Raw genomic sequence first — 17,327 nt, 5'->3', positions numbered from 1 at the left:
ATGTAACCCGGCGCGGAGGGCAGGGAGGGGCCGGGCCGCCGCCGGCTCCGCCTCGCCGGGCGGGGCGCGACCGTTGCCGGGCGGCGGGGACGGGCCCGAGGGGTCCCAACGCGGGGGGAGGCGAGGCCCGGGCCCGGCCTCCTGCCCCCTGCCCTGCGCGGCCCCGTCGGTCCCGCCGAGCTCGCCCAGCGCCTCGGAAAGATCTCGCTCCCCCCGTGCTGAGCGCCCCAGCCAAACGCTGCAGCTCCGCTCGCACCAGAGGCCTGCAGACATCAGGAGCGTCCCACCAACGCTTCGTTAATGCTCCGGGCGTCGATTACAGTTGCCTCTCCCTCCTCCTGTTGAGCTCTGCTTCCTGCCCACAGCCCCCCTGGACTCACGGCTCGGTTTTCGCATTAGGTGTTCGGCCCGAGTCCCGGAAACACCGCTGGGCATGGCTCGGGTCGGTAGGTTCAGCATCTCCCTGGTGGAAATGAGGCACAGCGAAAGAAAACCCAAGCGCAGAGAAAGGAGTGGGGATGCCAGCTTTCTGCTGGTAACCCTTGTCTCCAGCAGCAGGCACGGGTTCCGTGGCAGTCCGGGCGAGGAAGAGCAGAACTGCAAGGCCCAGCATCAGCCCCAACCACTGCAGGAAGGGGGCTCGATCGCCCTCGCCTTCGGTGTCTGTCGTGGTCAGGAAACGAGAACACAGTTGGAAGGCAGTGCCAGGGGGAACGACAGACACCGGGTTTCCTTCTCAGATGGGGACATTTTGACTAAGATTTTCTGCAGTCTCAATGACACGAAGACCTGAATGTTTTCCCCACAAACATGTGCTGTGCCTTTCACCTCAGTAGATGCCAGCTTCCTTTATTCCTCTTTTGCAATTGCGTCTTCCTTGCTAGGCATAGGAAGAGACAATAAAATTATATTTTTTCCTGAAAATTATGACTAAAATAGAGCAAAATACTTCAAACATTAAAATTTTTCCCCATGAGACTTTTATATGGCCATCTCACCGTGGGGAGAGATGTTTTCACAGATGCAGAAAGATGCATTAAGATACCGGGTCTGCATGTAGCAGAAGTCTTGCAGTGCTACTAACAGAGTTTCAGTACAGCCTTCAGGCAGGGGGATTTCCCTGGATCCCACATACACCTTTTCAGTGTAGGATGACTCAAGATAAAACAATTAATGCTCATTTTGACTGGTTAAACAGATTATTTATGGCTTGAACCAGCATAGAAATTACTCTGTGCAGAGGGCTTTGTGCCTCCCTCTGCTGCCATCCAGACAGCAGCATCCAATTGACCCTTTCAGTTTTAAATCACAGAACTTTTCTTTTTGTTTTTGATTTTAATAAACGTGCTGCCATATCGTTCCAACTCAGTAAGAAGTCTCCCAGCAGTAATGGATGCAGGCAGAATCCGCATTGTTCTGTGGAGTAAGTTAGGGAAGAAAAGAAAAACCCAGTTCCTTAGCACTTCAGTAGCCTGATGCCTGACAAAGAAGTGCCTTGGGGCACAATCCCAAGGCGTTTGTACCTGAAAAGAAAATAGCCATCTACAGACGAGGCTGCCAGAGGCCTGCAAGTCTGCTGTGGGTGCAATGCAGCTTCTTGTCACAGCTCGTGGAGGACAACACGTGTCTGCAATGGCAGTCCCCGGGCTCCTCGGCCCTCCAACGCAGGTCACAGCACCGCTCTCTGGCTCTTTCAAGCCAATTAAAATAAAGGGCTCTACAGAATTATATTTTTTAAGAGCATGATGGCAGAAATGTGGGGGGAAAATAAAGAAAAATTATCAACAGCCCCAACCTTTGCTGTCCACCAAGCAGGAACATGGAGCAACATGAGCTACAACCACCTACCGGTTTGCTGCGGCCTCAACCTACAGTATTATCCCTCTTCATCTGCCCAGGGAAAACCAGGAAGGAAAACTCTGGCATAGCCCCGCTGGCACTGCTACCACTGCTCAACTTCACGAAGACGTTTGCTCCCTGAACAGCTGCGTCCAGTCTTACTGGGAGCGAGAGAAGAGGGGATGTTTGGTAATTCAGTGCAGTGCGAGTACCATACACAGTCAGCAGACAAACTGTCACTGTACACTGCAATATTTGCTAATTTGTAGGCACCCAACGATGCTGCCAGCAGTGGAGAAAAGTCAGAAACGAAGTTGCAGCTCCTGGCCACCCAGCAGAACAGTGCTGGAAGATTGCAGCACTGGCTGCTCCAAAGGCCTGTATTTAAATACAGTCTATAAAAAACTGCAAGAGTGCTTATTTGGAAGAGGTGATGTTAGGACGGCAATGAGAGCCAAGCCACAAAGGAGAATTTACTTGCATTAAAGGAAGAGATTTGGGACTCAAAAAAGGCAGGAGCAGCAGTGGTTGTATGTCTAAAAGTCAGAGCTATTTACTTAATTAAAGAATCCTTCCACCCATACAAAGAATTTTCTTTATGAGAGACAAAATTTCAGCTGATCCTAGGGTACTGCAGTAAGAAAAAAAAAGCTAAAAAAAAAAAAAAAAAGCTAACATGCTCACTCATAAATCTCACATAGTCCAGATGTACCACTGTTTTTCTGGGATCCTAATTAATAAACCAAGATCTTCCCCCCCCCCCCCCCAACATTATTCTCTGCCATTTGAAGAGCATATTCTGTGCAAGGAGCTTGTGAATGAGGTCCTTCAGTCTAGAGGAAAATCATGCCGCAAGGGACTGGCACAGGAATGGTGCTTGTTTTCAGCCTCACTACTTACAGAATCATCATGCACATGATTTAAGAGTTGCTCAGAATTTAATTGCGTGTCATATTGCAGTTTATAGCTATCTAATCCAGCAAAATTGCTAATCCATACCCAGATTTCTTACAGCCTATTGATTAGGTTGTAAATTACCGTGTCAGATTGTTTCCCCATTTCCCCATATGACCACAGTTGTGTAGCCCGTAGATGATAAATGATACCGTCCCATTCGAAAACATTTGCAGATATTAACTGTCAGTAAAATGCAAAGTAAGAAAAGAACTGGTCTTAGAAGGCTATAAAGCCCAGCAATTAAAAAATAATTAGAACTGAAACAATGAGTCATTTATTAGATCCAAATTCAAAAAGATCAAACAGCAAATTCCAGTGTAAAATTTCAGTCCAAGTATGAATCATTACTTGTGGCATAAAAGGGAATGAAGTATTTTTTTTAAGTAGCCACACCCATTACGATTGGCAAGGGAAGAAAGATTTTGAGAAGACTTAAAAAGGTTGCCCGAGGTGACTTGGCTGCTCCAAGCTTTTGTCTCATTTTCACTGCTTCACGGAGCTTTGCTGTGGGAAATCACTGTTTTCTGGGCCTATACAGCACTCGGTGATGATCCCAGGTATTTTCAGAAGAGGCTGAACTTAAGCCTGTAGCTCACACCGAGCAGATTCCCCTCTCAATGAAGGTGTCTCTGGTGACACCTGATTGATGCACCGCAGGTCCTGCGGGGTCAGCTCCCAGGCAGCCAAATTTGTCAGGACAGATGGGGAGAGGCCAAAAGCACGTGGTACTGGAGGACCTGCTGGCACCGCGACCCATACGTCCTGCTGGAGGCAGGGACGGCTGCCTCTGCCAGCAGATGGTTTTAAGGGCTGACCACGTTTCTTACTGCAGCCTAGGATGCATTCTGCATGGGTGTGGGGATGGGTCTGGAGAGAAAATCCTATTTAGCAAAAGAAAATGGGGAGGACTTTGAGAAATGTGGTTTCTGCTGCCTCCTTGGCCTATTCCTTCATACCTGCGCTCTTCAAGGGTGACCAGGCCCCTAAATGTGGTTTGGTTTTCCTGACACAGCTCCCAGGATTTTTGTTATGGTTTGTTTGGGTCTTCTTTAACTGCTGCCTTCTCCAGGTAGCCTAGTTCTCTGCAGGTGCTAAGCAAAGTCCTTACAAACCACTTGCTCTGCCAGGTTAGTTTCATGCTGCTGGCATACAGCACAGAAGTCCAGTTACCATCGGGTTTCACTGACAAGCCAGCAGCTCAGGTGGCTTCTTGGGCACCTCCATTCCCCGGGACAGGACAGACTGCACCCTTTCATAATGGATGCAGTGTTTTTTGTTTGTTTGTTTGTTTGTTTGTTTTTACACAAACACATTTTCCTAATGAACACACTCCAGATTTGCTGACTTTAATGCTTTCCCAATAGATTTTAAAGTCAACTTCATTCCAACATTATTAGCAGTTAACCACACAGAAGTCATCATCTTAAAATATTTTACTAAAATTTTGTGTCAAGATTCTTTCTTAATTAAACTCTGCTTGACAATAGCCAAAACTATCTTGCACAGACAGCATGCTCTCACCTCATGTACTCACTTGGTAGAACTGACTTTGCTGGAGCAAGCTTTGTACCCATCTACAGTCTGATCGGGAAAGAAGATATGAGAACATTAGGGGACTTAGAAGAAAGGAAAAAGGCAAACCCTAAGATCTTCAACCCTGTGTGAAACAATAGGAAAAATGGAAAAGAGCAAACTATTAACAAAGAGACCAAGGCAAACCAAAGGTAGCAACGGACAAAGGGCAAATGAAGGTGGAGAAAGAAAGTCACTCACAGAAAATGTTTAACTTTGAGGTTGGAAATAAATGGGTTCTGTGACATACTTTGGAAATTCTGTGATTCTGCAGAAAAAAAAAAAAAAAAAGTCATTAAAAACTAAAACAGAACAAGTCATTCTTCCCCCTTGGTAGGTCATCAGCAATCTAGGACACTACGGTACAGCTTAGCTGCATGCATACTCCCCTCTTAATAGCTCACATTTTTATTAAGACAGGCAATTCTATTGCCTACTTTTTCTGTGTCTTCACCAACATTTAGCACATGGATAGAGCAGCTGCCTAAAGCAGAAGTTGGCAAAGCCCTGGTGATACTGGAAGATGAAGAAATCTTAGAAAATTTGCCTTGTAGCTGGGTCATCACTCTTTAAGTGATGCCTTTTTAAGGCAGCCTCAGTGTGTGAAATTCACCGGAGCTCTCCCAGATTTCTCTGAATTTTTTAAATTCCTTGTTATCTAACCTTGCATAGAGGTAGCTATCAGTATGCATAGAATAGTAAACAGAAAAATTTACCAAGGTAGGTAATGAAGGCCAGAGGAAACCAAAGCATGTCTTAGGTTTAATGACATTTTAAAGGATGACTAGCACCAACAGTTTGATGCTTGGGTGCTCCAAGTGATCTGCATTTCTTCTAACTTCCCAGCGCAGGACACAGGAGTTGTGCTGTAGTGATGCTGTAGATTCTGTCAGCGGATGAATCTACAGCTGAAAAATATTCTCCAGAAAGCAGAACAGAACTGTTGTGACAAGGCAAAGCATAGGATGAAGCGGAGACAAGAAACACCAAATGTTGGTGTCTTTTTTCAGCATTTCAGGTACAAAGGAATTGTGTGTGACAGTCCTCCCCCATTCAATGGGGGTGACAGTCCCCCCCCTCTTCTGACTACACTAAGGTGCTGCTCTGAGCCCCACATCCAACATCTCAAGTTTAGAAGCAGTTTAGAGAACATGCCTGCTCGCAGAAGTGGCACCAAAGCAATTGTCTAGGGCTTCTCTGGGCTAGTTATGGCACTGGATGCAGTGCTGCTGTCACGGTAAGGAAGCACATTACTGTACAGATGTTATTTAAATATGGTACCTTGGGTACTCCCGAGTGGAGAGATGCCCTGGAAGCAGGGTGGGGTGGTCTCTGCAAAAACAAAATGCATTTGTTTTTGGATAGCTACTGGAAAATACTCCAGCTCTTGAGCAGAAGTTATAAAGGTCTGAAGATGGATTTATGTAGAAGAATTATATCTCATTCTAGAAATACTGCATTTAACTGTAGAACTACACATATGTTCATGCGGAACTATTCTTGTTCATTCCTATAGAACAGTAAGCCTTCCTACATGAAGCATTTTGCAGCATTTTAATTGCTCTTGCATTACAGAGATAAAGCCTCTGCTGTGCAATTGTAAATACAGCTGGTGCTGCAGTGCTCGTCATTTACAGAGAAAAAAATCACACTAACATTTGCTAACATTTTCGCCAACACCAGAATCTTCTTGAAATACATTTACAAGGGGCAAAGCTCAATACAAATACACGTGCAGCAGTTGATATGCTTCTTTCAGCCTGAGGCTACGTGACTTTTACATATCAAATAGCAGCAAAAGCTATCCGCGAGCTCATACGGGGAGAAAGGAGGTGCAGGGAGTGAGTTGAGACATTTCAAACACTTTCAAAGATTGCTTTGCAATAAACTGCACATGGACTGGTGCACAGCCAGGCGCAAAACCTTTGTCAGCGATCAAGAAGAGACCTGGTGGTGCCAGGAGACCTTTGGGGACTGGAAAAGCAGTACTAATCAGTCGCATTGAAGGAGTCTCAGGCCTCTACTGCTGCTTAGCTTTACCTCCTGCAGGGGCCTTCATGACTCGGATGTGGACTCAAATCCAGCCTAGGCTACCCGAGTCACAGTGGTTCTTCAGTGAAAACGGGATAAAACAAGCTGGATTTTGAGGCACTTTAAGAAATAGTATCTCTGCAACTAATTCGTGACCTCTCAGGCAGAGACGCCTTCCATTCACTTTGCCCTGCACACAGCGGTGCCCATGCCCAAAGCTCATGGGTGCAACTGTTTGACAAGTAAAAGCGTACTGAATGGCGAAAGATCAACATGCAAGAAGCACTGTGCCTGCCAGCAGGGTCGAGGCAGGCGGGTGGGCAGCTGATGAAAGTGCTGCTACTCGGGGTTGGCTGTGGCCAACACTCTTTTTCAGCATTCCCAAAATAGCACTTAGCAGCAGCAGCATATCCACTTGGAAGCACGCTGCTCCTCTGAGTGCCTCCTACTGCCGCTGTCAGACTCCTGCCCCAGCCACTCTCCTGAAGCCAGAGAGAGAGAAAACCCAAGTGTCATCAGCAGTGCTAATTACCTTCTTGTCTTTTTTTCTTTTTTTTTTTTTTCCCCTTCAGTGGATATCAGAAATGTGGGAACTTTTTATAGAAAATCTTCCATCAAATTAGATGGCAAATATTCAGCATTGCAAAAGCTAACCTAAGTTGCTTTTGTTACATCTTCAGACATTAAAACCCAAAGGTTTTATTTTAATAACAGAGAGCTCTGGCACCAGCTTCTGTACCTTAATACTCCGTAACTTTTTTTCAGTACACATTGCATTATCTATTTCTAAAGGTTTTCACTATAACTATAGGGGACTATTTATCTGCCCACATTCTCCAGCCCCATTATACCTTAACTTTCATTATGATTTTCTAGGATATTTCAGATTTTCTCACCAGTTTTCAGACACTTGCTGTGAAGGAACACATTGCTGAACTATTTGCTTTCTCATGAAAACTGGGTTTTGCCGTGTGCCAGAATCAGCAGACATTTTATAAATAGCTTTGGACAGATGACAGGAAATGATGCAAGATCTCAGTCCACTCCACAGAAGGCAACTGTCTGTAGTGCTCAGGAAAGAGGGACTTGTACCACTGACTACTACTACACAGAAAAAAAAAAAAAATAATAATGCCCAGAAGCATCATTTACAGCAGAGGGTATCAGGCTTATGAAACACAAGCTCTCTAGGCTCATTACAGCTCAAGCAGAAAATAGACTTGCTTGCAAAAACACTACAATGAAAACCAGGAAAAATAATTTTTCATTTGAAGAGGAAAAACTGAGCAGAATTGTCTAAACTTGCTTTGTCTTTTACTGTCGAGGAGGAGCTTTCCCCTCCTTACATGCTATTAGAGCCAGCACACGCACTGGAGATCCTCCAGACTCTGACTGGTGCCAAACAGTGGGATCATCTTCTTACCCTGGCATTTCCCAGCAGCTTCAGCAAAGTCTCTTCCAACTCAAACTGCTTTAAATGGGCTCCAATAATAGCTGCTCAGAGGTTAATCTTTATCTATTCATTTGACCCCCAGTACTATCTGTTCCTCTTTGCGATAGTAGCACGGAACAGAGAAGCAATTCCCTGTCTCATTTTGTTCCTATCAGCCTCCATGAAGGTAAAGCCCAATGATTTATCCCCAAATAAAGCATTTATTTGGAATAGAGGCAAACTCTCAGCTCTCTTAAGTCCATGGCAGAGCTCTCAGCAGATTTAACCGCTGCTCAGCAACTGCAGCCTTCCCCCCAGCACCTCACTGCCAAGGTGCTCCTCTTCCTACCACCAGCTAGCCGCCCACTCCTCGCCACGCTTTCCCACCGATGACCGAACCGCGTGCTGTACACAGACTATAAGCAGCAGTGATAATCAGTGCACCTCCCACGTCTGAGCCCCCCACGTTCCCACACCAGAGCTGAGCACCGTGCAGGGCCAGGGGAGCTGGCCTCAAAGAGGCCACGAACCAGCCTCCGTTCTGCACCAGGCACTCTGCCCAGGGGCATCATCACAACCACCCGCCGCTGTTCCTCCTGCAGACCTGGCATCAGGCAGACTACCCTGAGACTTTTGCAGGTCTTTTTCTTCAGCAAAGAATTACGTATTTGACCCTTCTCGTGGCCATACCTCAGAGGCCTCCTGCTTTCAGAGGTGGAGAGTGTCTACTCGTTTGTTACCTATCTGTTCCCATGACAGATAAAACAGGGTGCGAGTACTCCCTATCTAGGAAGGGAGTAAAGAATACATGATGCATTTTTTAAGCTTTTGTACTGAGCAGCTGATTTTACCAATGCTCTAAAAGTATACAACTTTAAAGAAGAACTTGATTTTATTTCCATTGGAGGCATTAAATTTGACTGGTTTTGTTGTTGTTGTTGTTATTTCTGAAATATTACCTCTATCAGAAGTATGACAGTGCTGAAACTGGGCCATCCCAAACCTTCTCTGTTAAAGGCTGTGCAAACAGAAAGAGAATACATCTGCCTAGGTATAAATTCCAGTAAGTACAAGCAAATCCACTTGTGAGTGGGTGTTCACACACTGTGTGTGTGTGCACGAGAGAAAAAGAGATTGAGAGGGTAAAAGAAGAAGGTGGCCAAGGCTGCCAGCCTTTGCAGAGCTCAGTGAGAATGCCAGCGCCCGGGATCCAACTGTTCTTAATGATCACAAGCCTATAAAAACAAACCAAAGCAAAACAAAAACACCTGGAACTTTAAACCCAGACTTTGTTCTTTTCTGTGCTTGGAAAAGAAAACGTGTATATCTTTTTTTTTGTTTCTTGACCTCTGAGAAAACTTGTCCACATACCTATTCACTGAACTGCCAAAGAGCCTGCTCCACAAAGACACTTTTATTGTATAGAGCTAATACAGACTGCTTCTCAGACATACCTCCACATGACACCCAGTGCCAAGAAGCCACCAAGAACCAGCTCGAAATAGAGAAAGTTATGTAGTATAGGTAAATATTTCACTGTATCATTATGCCTGCAGGTACTTTCATGATCTGAGTAGCAAGATTGACTTAGCAAGTGAGCTGGAATTAAGAAAGATTAAAACAGGTAGAGAAACCCTCCACTTTCTAGTGTATCAGCATTCTCTTATCTCCAGCACTGAAATCTCTAAACAGATTTCAATTACATTTGGTCCAAGGCTGTTAAAACCAAAACTTAAGAGATAACATGTACATCTAAAGCTGTATTTAGTGGCAAGGGAAAGATATTCTGCCCTCATTCTCTGCGTTTTATCAAACACTGGAGAAGCGTTTAATCCTTAGTTAAAAACAATTACTGATAAGCCTATTTTAGTAAACAGAAAAGTTGCTAGCCATTATCTCACATTTCTTCTTATTGTTTAATCTAGACACTCCCAAAACAAAAGCATGAGAGATGATTCAAAGAAGCAGAGTTTCAACCTTTGGACCAGCTGTAATTGCAATACTTCGTTCTCATGATTGCTGCAATTCAACAGACCTTGGTGTCATCACATATGTGCTCTGTGACACTGTACTGGGTGACAGCAAGAGTTGTTTCATGGTCTGTACGCTGATGTCCCCAGCAGCTCATGGTGGCACAAACCAGAAGGACCAGTTCCTGTTCCCTTGCATCCACTGTCACAAGGATAGGTGTGCAAGTCCATTCACTTGTGCTCAGTAGTGGGAGAATATTTGTGACAAGGTCAGGCTACACAGTGGGGGATTCCACTTGGTCACCCAAAGCAATGAACAATTAGGCTTCAGCCACCAGACAACAGCGGGAAAACTCTTCCTGGCAGTCTGTGCCTTGAAATAGCAGCCCACAGGGACAGACTGCAGCCTGCAAACCTCTAAGCTTTTCTTTGTTGCTTACTTCTCCAAGACAGACAGCCTCTCTAGCTACAGACTCCTGGAAAAGTCATCCCAGAAGCCAAGGATGGACACAAGTCTCACCTCTTGCCATCAGAGCTAAACCATCCTGGCAGGGCTGGACAAGGAGTCTCACTGCTGCTGCCCCAACCAGCAGCCCCAGTGAGGACTGAGGACTCTCAAGCCCATATGGCACACACACACACGTGCTGTTTTCCCCCTCAACCCAGCACAGGTTTCAAGATGTCGGCTATTTATTTTCTCATGACAGATTACCCAAGCTGGTATTTCCACAGCTGCATGGACTATCTAAATACTTGAGAAAAATGAGATTATTATGGCCTGTGATAATACCCCCGTTTAAATAATTAAGGCAATTCATTTGCTCGTAGTAAAAATTATCCAAGGACTATATGTACAATTTGCGATCAAAGTACTACCATGTACTCAGTGTTTATCATCCTGGGTCCAATGATACTTGTTAGTAAACAACACAGATGTAATCATTGATAGGAGGAATGGTAAATCAGTGGCAAGGCTTCAACAGTCCATTGTCAAGTTGGAAAACTTCAACCAAGAACCTGCAGTAACTGCTGAAATCAAACGAAACAGCAGGGCAGCAACAGAAACTTTTGAACCTTTTTAAACAGAGGAGCAAGAAAATTTATCTTCCTGGTTGCTGTAATGTTTCAGATAGCAGGAGAACATGGGAATATGGGCCTTAATGTCAGCTAGTAAAGTTCTCTGACCTTTCAAGGGAGCTATATCAGCCCTGACAATCACAGTAATCAGAACAAGCTCTATCTGCTCTGGCACAGGTTGACTGCATGAGCAGATACTCCTTTTTCTTCTTGCAAGTGCCCAGTGCTCTGCTCCATTCGTTGCACAAGACAGAGAGTGCTCACCTGATTAGCAGTAATTGGATACCAAGAAAAATAAAATCCATGTACTGCCCTATGTCTTATTCATCACGTATTGTCCTGGTCTGAGGACAGAACCACAGAAGAAAGTTTTACTTTACAGGGTTTAAGGGCTCTGCAAATACCCATTAATTTAGTTTCTTCAATCTTCACGGCTACCAGGATATCATCATTTCTGCTTCCCTGAAGTGAGTCACAACGATCAGGGTCACAGTAGCCTTTAATAGCAGATACACAATTTGAGATTCCTAGAACATTTCAAAGTGATTGGTACTTTATTCCACCATTCAGCTTTTCAAAGTGATTGGTACTTCTTCTACCACTTGCAGATCCCGGAAGTCCTGAATTCTCAGCTTTTTGCAGATTATTCTAGATTCTGTCCAGGATGTTGGATTTTCCCCACCACCGAAACATCCCCAAGAAGCTGTGTTTGCACACCCTCCATGCCAGCCTCTCCACTCCCTTTCAGCCACTCAGCCAATTTCTCCCAGTCTCCTTGCATCTCCCAGTCCATTCCCAGGTTCTATTTGCTTTTCTCCTTTCTAATTCAAATATCATTTTTTTTTTTTTTTTTCCCAGCCTATTCCTTAATAATCCCGTACCCATTCAGTCCTTTTTTCTTCTGCTTGTGAGCCAGGCAGCTGCCTCCAGCTTCTTACCTTGAGCCAACAGAAGCCATTAAAAGCTGCGCATGGGAGGAACAGTCCGCTTATGTTCAATTAAGGAGCCCAAACCCAACACAGCCTGCAGCAGTCCATGGATGCAGTCACAGGAAAATTCCTGTTCAGAAGTTAGCTGGGCTGGAGCACGCCCAGTACTGACAGACTGCTTGGGGAATTTATCTGCTACCACATCTATCCAGTCTACAAAACCTAAGGTCTCCAGTTCAAAGACATCAGGCAATTTTCCACAAAGATAAAACAAGCATCTTTGATTCCAGATTTTAAGAGTGTGCTCCCGTCATGGCACAGGCAAGGGACTTTTAAAGACTTTTTGTTCACCTGCTTTAAAGGTAAGACAAAGTCAGTGCTCTCCTCCAAACCAGTTCTTGTAAAATGACAAAGCATTTGAGCTAAATTACCCAGCAAAGTTCAGATTTGGAAACATACCTGGCACAAAACCTTTCCATGGAAAGAGTTAGCAGTCAGCAAAGTCGTGTCTATCAAAAAAGAGCAAGCACTGGGGGCACCAAGGCAGTGCTAACACGGCAGCTCCCAGCCTCACCAGAGCCAGCAAGTGGCTGCAGGTGCAATGTTCTGCTTAGCCATGCTGCTGCCCTACAGCTGCTCCCCACTCGGGTACCTGCTCCCCATCACTTCTCTTTGTGGGCAAAGGAACAGACGCACACACAGCTTCTTCAACACCTGGAGGCCCAGACACCCAACACAGGCTGCATTGCTCTTCCCGGTGGCCTTTTCCTGACGTGTCCCGGGGGCTGGAAAGCCACTAACCGTGTTGAGAAAGGTGGTGGTACGAAGGCCTTTCTACACAGGGATACATTAGGGCTAAAAACAGGTGGGTTGGAGAGAGTTTCTGAGACTGAAGGAGCACTGTCGGTGTGCTCTCCGTGGGTTGGTGAGAGGTGGCGGGGGGTACAGAGAAGACTTCACAGTGGCATTGAGCGTTCACCACCAGGGCTGTGGAGGGCCCTATTCAATGTGTCCTATCATGTTCTGTTCTATACAATTATTCTGATTCTATGAAATAATCTCCAGTGTCAGCTTCTCCATAATCTCAGCTTTTGGCTGGCTGCAGGAACAGACAGAAACCAGATGTGACTGAGCTTAGGGGACGGGAAGAGAAGTGGCAGGAAACATTAGCCTGCCTTTGTGATGGTTACAGAGGCTGTACTTTCTTATTATTTCCATGCTATCATACATGAGAAGCACTTCAAGACTCCCCTCCTGTCCCCTCAATCCTATTACGAAAAGCTAGGTTTCACAAAGCTGTTTTCCAGCATGTCAAATTCAGGTTTTGTGGCTCACTTTGTCATTTTACGAAGACAGCATTAACTCCCGACTGAGCATAAGCAAGCAGGTCACTGAGCTGAAGAGCACAACTCAGTGTCCTGATGCCTTGCCTGGATTACAGGCACAGCTCAGAGCCCAGGTCTCCAGCCCTAGCAGAGGCTATTCCAGCTCCCTGTCCTTCAGTGCCAGGCCTGGGCTCTTTACTGAGTTATGGGCATGAGCAGAAGATCCTGAGACAGCTCCATCCTGCTGCTCCTGCTCGCACAGGCTGGGGCCACAGCACAACCTTGAGCTCACCTGATCCCACACCGCTGCCACCCTGCAGGACTTCGCCTGGGCTCACCTGGTGCTGGCAGCTGGGCACCCACTGCAGCTTCAGCATCTCACCTGAAGGAGGTACACAAGCTGCTTGTGATCCTTCAGCAAAACGCTGAGAGCTGTCACAGGCAGAAGCCTAGGAAATATCTCCCCAAATCCACCCGTCTCTTCTTTAAAACAAATCTTTATTTATGCTGCTGCTGGTGGCTAAGAGCAGTCGCTGCCCCCAGACTACCTTCAGTTATCTTTTCCCACGTGCAGAGGTGAAGCACTGACACTCCTCTCCCTCTGCAGAGAAAACACAGCATTTGCAGTAATGAAGCTATGCTTATATAAGCTTCAGAGAATGCCAAGTTGAATATCTGATGGAGGAAAAACTTCTGCTAAAAACCTATTTTTTGTCTTTTGCAGAGATCTCATCTATCTTCGGTGCATTCCTGACCTTCAGAAAGTATTTCCATCTCACACATTAAGTATAGCAATCCTCTTAACAAGGGAACATTTTGTTAGAGCTTTAAATTGGGTTACGTAAATTATTTGTAGTTCTGACAGCAGGTTTCGCTTCCGTCCATGAGCACGGTTGTTACGAGATTGCTACAAGGTTCATTTGCAATCACGGCAGATAATCATCTGAAGGGACTCTCTCTAATGGGATTTTATCTAGAGATACACTACAAGTTTAATAAGATATAGTGTTTTGTTTTGTTTTTCCCTATTAAAGCAACATATTTGTCAAATAATTTGCAATACCTTTGCTTCAGAAGAGTTTTTTTTTTTTAAAAAAAAAAAAAAAAAAACAAACAAACAGCATGATGTGAACTGTAAGTTAACAAAAATAAAAATCATTTCCGACTCCCATGACCTTTAGGAGGAACAGAACGCACACAGGAAAAAGTATCTGTATAACTATATATACAGAGAGAGGGAGCATACTTAGCTACCTGCGAGTGAAATCCTGCCTGGTATGAGCACGTCCCAGTCCATTAGCTTACCCTTGCTGGCTACAACGGGAATTGCAGGCAGTCAGGCTTGGGTGCTTTGTATCCAGTGAAGTACTTGTTCAGAAGGAAAGCATGGCGTGGAAAAGTTATTCAAGAAGTAACAGCATAACTTCTAACATTACATCAGAGAGCTCAGTGATTGTAGAAAGACATTTTTCAGCCCTCTGTTTTCAGTCTTCCTTCTCACCAGCTCCCCTAGCCAGAAATGTGGTTAGGCATTGATTTTGAATGGGAAAAGTTCACAGGCAGTAGAAAATCTCCCTCCTCCCTTCCTCTGGTCACTGTTAAGGCTGTCTGGGGAACAAGGTTTCTACAAATTTCCTAAGGAGTGGGAAAAGAAGGGCACAGTTTATAAGTTGGGACACACTCAATTCTTTTTTCAGGTTCCCTATTAAAGTCATGAGGTACTTAAGAAAATCAATAAAACAATAATTTATTCAAATTGAAAGCATTTTGCTTGACTTGAGGACACTGGTTGCTAATCAACATTTTTAAATGAGAACTTCCAAATCAAAATATGGACATTTCATTTAAAAACCTTTGTAAGAGTATTTCAGATTTTTTTCTTCCTAAGTAACAAGAGCAGTGAATTAAAATTCAAGGAAGTTTGGGAAAAAATTCATCCAGTTCTACGTATAAGCAAATGGGAAAATCCAGGAAAACTGATTTCTCCAGAGCAGCGGTCCAGAAACCAACAAAACCAGCCACCATGAAAGCACAACAAGGAGTGACATTTTAAAAGAGAAAGAATGTGTGGGTTTATTAAACCACACGTACACACATGCACAAACACAAGAAACAGTCAAAAGGTTTTTAGCAGAGGAGGACCTTTATCCACAGAACTTTATACTTCGTAACATTTTCAAATCTGTCTGTGAATACTTTACCTTTGCATTGCTAGTCTTACTGAGCTAACTCACGGTGTTTTCTCTTTCTTTCATAGCCCCTCTTTTCTTTGTTTAATGCTAGATATTTATTTCCACCAGTCTTTACAGATTTGTCTCACAATTTCTCAGCAGTCACTCTTACAATACTTTACAGAGAATGCAATGTGTTAGTACTTCTTAGTACAGTGTTAGTTATTCCTCTTAATTATCTAGAGATATTAGCTGACTAATATATAATGCTTTCATTTATATAAAAGACAATATATTATTATTTTGGCAGTTCTCAGAGAGAGAGGTTTTTAAATGTTAGCTAGCTTGCTCTTAATCCTCTATACGCTTTTCTCTCTAAACAAACAAATCTCATAAGAGAATACACACAGACATTTAACTTACCATTACTGAAGCTACCTTTTGACTTCCTCAGTATCATTAATATTTAAGCAGAAAGAACAGAACAAAACAATTATCCTAGTGACACCACGCCAGAACTAACAAACTGATTTTTAAAAAGTAGTACAGAACAAGTGAGAAGGTCGACCAGAAAATGCTAGTCAGGAATAGCCGTGATCTGATGAGGAGGAGAAGGTTATGTTTCTGTGATACGAGCAGTGCACAGCTGCTACTCTAGTAATAATTCATCATATTAATATTTAAATGAGAGGAGGAGGAGGGCATGAGATTATGGGTGACTCAATGGTCCCTCCCTGTCCTTAAGAAAAATAGGCCACCAATACAGAAAGAGTATTAGGCGCTATAGAGTGGGAGGGTTTGTTTTCATTACGTCTTGAATAAAAGTGGGCAAACTGGTCCCAGAGTAAGTCTAGAAATTACACTGCTTTTACTTCTGAAAGGTAAATTCTGTTTCTGCTCTCAGAACAAATCATTGCCTAATGAACAAATTGATCAGGGAACCTGCGCTCTAGGTCCGTACGTGTTGTTTCCTGGATTTCAGTGTATTTCCAGAAAGCTTCTTCACTTCCTGCAGAGTGCTGCCCATGGGAGCCTTCCTGACACAGGGAATTGCAGAATCACTACTGTGCTTTGCCATTTATCTACAGACGTGTTGATAAAAACCATCTCTTTAATCTACACTCACTCACCTCCAGGCTTTTGCCATGATCTCGGCCCATCAGGGTCTCCCACACAAGCAGGCTCAGGAAATCACTGGCACCTGGGGCAGCAGGAGTGACTGCCTGCAGGAGAGGGTGTTGAGAGCTGCAGGGAGCCTGGGGGAGCTGCAGGAGGCAGAGAGCAACACCCAGCAACAGCAGGCTCAGCACAGGGTGCAGGGCTGGAGGAAACAGCTGATGCAGGCATAACCTAGACAGATGTGGGTGGCATCCCTGGCAGGAGAGGCAACCTGGCCATGCTTGGTTGCGTATAGGGTTGCACAATTTCATCCAGCAATTCAATATAAACACCACCTCTCACATGCTAGTTTTCTAGGGGTTGGGTTTCTTTTTAAATTCAGTATAACTCCTTCTTGTTAGAAGAAAGTGTGTTACTATGACACCCCTGGCTGCGCATTGTATTGTTGGCTATATAAATGTATAAAGGTAATAAGCAACCATTTAACCAGAAACACAGACGCGGACTCCAGAAATGACTGTGATGCTAAATAACAAATAGCTTGTAACAGAACAAACCCACAGAGAAACATTCAGTTCAGTGCTCAGCATGAAAATACAAGGTACACAGAGTAGAACTATTAAGAGATGCCAAACTCATGCGGTAACATCAGTTACCAGCACACCAACATAAATTCTTCATCAGAAATTTTCTATTTTCACCTATTCAGGCAGACACATTTCCTCCCTTCATTTAATTAGCCTAATCCTGCAAGATCAACTTTGCAAACCTCCTGAGTTAATATTGATATTAATTTTAGCTGACCGGTAGAAAGGTTTTATTTGCTGCATCCTGTGCAGCAGGATTTGTGATTTAACACACTGCAGAAAACACCACTCTTCAGAGCTTCTCTGTGTCTGCTGTCA

General features: G+C 44.4%; 1 protein-coding gene across 1 annotated transcript in view; it reads right to left on the bottom strand.

Annotated features, from left to right (window-relative positions):
* The window catches only part of MAPK6 (mitogen-activated protein kinase 6), a 30,511-nt gene extending 14,626 nt beyond the window's left edge, over positions 1-15,885 (bottom strand). Inside the window, exon 1 of the mRNA XM_035335728.1 lies at positions 15,727-15,885. The gene's annotated coding sequence lies outside the window, so the exon portion shown is untranslated. The remainder of the gene's footprint in view (positions 1-15,726) is intronic.
* Between the last annotated feature and the right edge of the window lie 1,442 nt (positions 15,886-17,327).

This window comes from Oxyura jamaicensis, chromosome 10 (genome assembly GCF_011077185.1).
Source record: "Oxyura jamaicensis isolate SHBP4307 breed ruddy duck chromosome 10, BPBGC_Ojam_1.0, whole genome shotgun sequence".
NCBI classification, from domain to species: Eukaryota; Metazoa; Chordata; class Aves; order Anseriformes; family Anatidae; genus Oxyura; species Oxyura jamaicensis.
Note: the sequence above shows the minus strand (reverse complement) of the source record. Positions and strands in the feature narration are given on the sequence as shown.